Here is a 4,767-nt window from a genome sequence, read left to right as displayed (position 1 = left end):
GAAAAAAAAAAGGTAGAGTTTATTTCCCCATGGCTTGAGTCTAAGCTTGGTCATGTGACTTGCTTTGACCAAATTGAAGGAAAGTAGAGATAAGAAAATGACTACAGTAGGACGGCTCTTTCCTAAGGCTCTTGAGAACTCTATCATCAACAGTTAGTTAACCTGATGGATACTGAATTACTTCCATCACCCCTGTCAACAGATAGCCATCACCAGATGTATGAGTGACCCCAGCTGCCTAGTGGAATGAGTGAGCCCAGCCAAAGCAGATGGAAAAGAAACAAGCTATCCCAGCTGTGCCCAAAACAAACTTCTGACTGACAGAAATGGTAACAAATAAATGGTTAATGCTTCCAGGGGCTTAGTTTTAACATAATTTCTTATGGAGCAAAAGTTCACTGTTAGTTCTCCAGGACTGAAAAATAAGTCTAATTACAAGTTTTATAAATATTTAATAAGTATATATGCTTTTATAGAAAATGGAATAAGTGAGTGGAAGAAACTTTTTAAGAACTAAGATCCTTCGGAGGAGTGCTGGGGCGGATCCCTCGGCGGGCCAGGTCTGCAGAGCGTGAGAGTGAGTAGTGCCCTTGACGACGCGAGGAGCGGCTGGCGCAGTCATGGCCGACTACTGGAAGTCACAACCAAAGAAATTCTGTGATTACTGCAAGTGCTGGATCGCAGACAATAGGCCCAGTGTTGAATTTCATGAAAGGGGAAAGAATCATAAGGAAAATGTGGCAAAGATAATCAGTGAGATTAAACAGAAAAGCCTGGATAAGGCGAAAGAAGAAGAAAAGGCATCAAAGGAGTTTGCTGCCATGGAGGCAGCTGCCCTAAAAGCATACCAAGAGGATCTGAAAAGGCTTGGCTTAGAGTCAGACATCTCAGTACCAAGTGTGTCACCAGTACCCAGTACTACCCCACCTCCCTCTGCATCAAATCAACAGAAAGAAAAGAAGAAGAAGAAGGAAAAAGATCCTTCAAAGGGTCGATGGGTAGAAGGTATTACCTCAGAAGGTTACCCTTACTATTACGATCTCATCACAGGAGCATCTCAGTGGGAGAAACCGGAAGGATTTCAAGGAAATTTTAAAAAGACAGCAAAGGCCATTTGGGTAGAAGGTTTAAGTGAAAATGGTTATAGCTATTACTATAATACAGAAACAGGAGAATCCAAATGGGAAAAACCTGATGATTTCATTCCACATACTGGCAGTATGCTTTCTAATAAGGTCGGTAAAAAGTCACTCGGCAGCCCAAAAGAATCTGAGTCATCAGATAGTGACTCTGATGGGGAACAAAACTCAAATAGTCTCTGCAGAAACAAAACAGCCAAAAATAAATTTTAAGGTAAAAAATAAAAATAGTGATGAAGGAACTGCCCCAAAAATACAGAAAGAAAAAAGTGTCCAAAAACAAAATTCATCAAGTCCAAGTGAAGAAAAATCCAAAACTTTGAAAAAAGCAAACCCATATGGAGAATGGCAAGCAATTAAAGAAAAAGCTGAGTCTGATGAGGAAGTAGATTTGGAACTTCCCAGCGCTGAGAAAGAGTATGTATCAACTTCTGAGGCTAATGCTGTGGAACCCAAAGTGGCATTTAAGGAAAAACTTCTCTTGGAGTTGTGGCAGATGGAGTGGCCGCAGTCTTCAAAAAAAGAATTGAAAATGGAAAATCTAGAAATTTAAGGCAATGAGGTGATGATCAGTAATTGCTAAAGATCTCTTTGTATGTGCATCTTGGCCAAAATGGGGACTTACACCTCCTAGAGCTTCTCTGCGTATGTTTCTGAGTACTTTGATGATGAAAATTTAGATTTATTCTAAATGTATTTTATATGAATTAAGATAAATCTTTTTCGTGTGAAATTTATTTTTGTTCCTAAAATGGGAGCCTGTCACATTGCTATGTAATATAGTGTATTATGTTCATTGTCTAAAAATTGCTAATTATGTCACACCTTAAGATACTATGTGTCTGTTATTTAAAATATGGAAAACTAAGACCTTTTTTCCATTCTTACTCGTATGAACATATTTATCCTACATTGAAAATGCATTGCTTTTGCATACTGATGTGAACCGTTACTCAAAAAAGAGTCAGGGCACATAAGAGAAGATTCACAGCCAGTGACAATGTGGTTCTGAAGCCCTATCCAGAGGTTGATGGGGAAAATGTATGTGTGTTGGTTTTCCTTACTCAGTTTGAGATCAAAGGCCAGAACCAGGAGCAGCTCAGGTACTTCAAATGATCTTAAACTGGACCAAAGACTGGACCAAAGGTAGAAATGTGCATTTTGCCTATGTTCAGTTTAAAGCAACAAATGTTGCTTAAGCATTGTAACTTTGAGCCAAGCATTATGCTAGAAACCAGGGATGTACAAAAAAAAAGACGTCCTTATCCTTCAGGAGCTCACATAATTTAGGCCTTTTTCCCAGTCATGCACGTTTCTTTGACAGCTTTATATGTGCTGGAAAATATTTTAAAGTTTTATTTAAAGCTATGTAGATAAAGGCTTGAACTAAAATACTAAGGTCTCTGACTTCAACACATGTTTTTAGTGTTCAGTTATACATATTAGAAATTTCCCATTTTCTGGTTAGATTTCTTAAAAAGTAGACTTTTGTTATTTAATCTATTTGAAGTAGATTCTTTCCATTTTACAAATTTATTGTAAAATTATATTTTTCATAAATTTTATAGTATTTAACTTTTGGTAGCAGATATTTGTTTTTTGAGTAGTACTACTATGCATATAAGAACAATAGCTTATTAAAGACTTCATAAAAAAGTAAAAAAAAAAAAAAAAGAACTAAGATCCTACTACTCAGAAATAGCCATGCTGAAGTTTCAATGTATCTGTCTGACATGTGTGCTTGAGTGATGGAGGGTGGAATGGAGAGTGATGTTACACATGGGGGGTGATGAGCACATGCTGTGCACCCTCAGCGATGGTACATATGGAGGGTGATGAGCACAATGACGTATATACTTAGCAAAATACAACACACACCCGCATATGCATAGTGAAATCTGTAAACAAACGCATGCGTGAAGAACCATAAAATACACCTTGTGCTATAATATGCTTTTTATGCTCAATCATAGTGCTTTTATATTGGTAAAATTTAGTAAACATGAACAATGGAATTTAATTCCTTTTCAATGGGATTAAATAACAAGGTACAGCAAACTGCAGTTACAAGCAATGTAGCAAGGGAGTGAGTGTCCTAGAAGGGTAACTGATAGGTGAGGCTCGCAGGAAATCAGAGCTTTCACACCCATAAATAATCCTGAATTAGTTATTCTGATTTCAATTGTATTTTATCTGTTTTTCCCACCACTAAATGTGGCATGGAGAGTAATTTCTCTATTTGCCACTATGATTATGAGATTAAGCCTGATCACAGCCCCACAGGGAGCTCTCCATTGGGAGAGTTGAGGTTCTTTTCCTTTACTCCTCTGTGCTGGGAAGTGAGAGCCATTCCACAACTGCTGTCCTCAGCTCCGTACAGTAGTCAAGGGGCTCTTACCTCCTTTCTCACAGGACAGCAGGACTTTCACTGTGGGTGATTTTAAATGTGAAGGTCCACAGTGTGAGCCATGTATGAAAACACAATTTAAAGTTAAATATACTGTATCTCTCTATAATGCTCACAACCTCCCAAGACCCCACAATAATTTCCAAATGGAATATTTCAAATAGAATTTCAAATATTTCCCATGAAATCAGAAGCCCTGTAAGCAAAGGATCAGAATTTCCCCCGGAAGCAATTGCTTGACGTGCAGGGGGTGTGCACTCCACAGCTGGCCTGAGCCCCAGCCACTGTCTGCTGCTTCCTTCCCTTGGAAGCGCAGTGTCTATGGCTCTGTATGACATTTCATTCAACCTCCTCCCTCTCTTACTTTACCTTCTGGACTTTATACTAATGTTATTCTGCATCTCCTGATCTCAAGGTTTAATTAGTGAATTAATAAGTAGATCTATAGCTAGCTATTTATACCTCTAAGTTTTCATTCCCACCCTTTTGGTCATCCTCTCTTTTGGTTTTCTCACCTCAAAAGCTAAAATTCAGGGTTCCTTTTGTCCAGATTTCAGTGGCATAAAAATTTTGCTGGCTGGGAAGCCTACCTACTGTGGTTTACACAGAGATCTTCCTAGAGACAGTTCCATCGCCTTTTACGATTCTTACAGGGTTATATTGTTCTTTGCACAGGCCAAGAGAGCTACATCAGTCTAGTGGCACTTTCCTAAAATACAGAAAACTGAGAGAATAAATTTTTTAACTTTGATATTTACTTCATGTGATCTTTACTTAGACCATTGTACATCCCACATACTTCTGTTAAAAGAAGCTAACTTTCACCCCTACTTGTTCCTTGACCACTGATGAATCAGAAGGGTGGGAGTCAGCTTTGTGAATATTACTATTTCAGAACTGAGAACTATTTCTCAAGCTGCCATCTGGGCATAGCATTGTTCCAGGCAACGCAATCGCCATAAAACAGTTCCCTGACCTCTAGCTTTGGAACTGTGTAAAGGATGCTTGAGAACAGAGAACTCTTTTCCCTCTGCATTTCTACATTCAGTTTGAATCACACTATTATAGTCTATTTAAGTACATGATTTGGTTGACCTATTATTTTCTTATTCACTCAGTTTGCTTTATCTGTGCATGTTTTCATCTCTCTCTTGTGGCTGGTGGCTGCTTAGTAGAGAGCACTAGACTTTCCAGACATTGGCTTTGCTCAGATCTCTCCAA

General features: G+C 38.5%; 1 pseudogene; it reads left to right on the top strand.

Moving 5' to 3' along the window:
* Window positions 1–529: 529 nt before the first annotated feature.
* On the top strand, window positions 530–1,715 carry LOC102027737 (annotated as a pseudogene).
* The last annotated feature ends 3,052 nt before the right edge of the window (window positions 1,716–4,767 follow it).

This window comes from Chinchilla lanigera, unplaced genomic scaffold, assembly GCF_000276665.1.
Source record: "Chinchilla lanigera isolate Chin_1 unplaced genomic scaffold, ChiLan1.0 scaffold00013, whole genome shotgun sequence".
Lineage (NCBI taxonomy): Eukaryota > Metazoa > Chordata > Mammalia > Rodentia > Chinchillidae > Chinchilla > Chinchilla lanigera.
The sequence above is the reverse complement of the archived record's forward strand: the minus strand, read 5'-3'. Positions and strand labels throughout refer to the sequence as shown.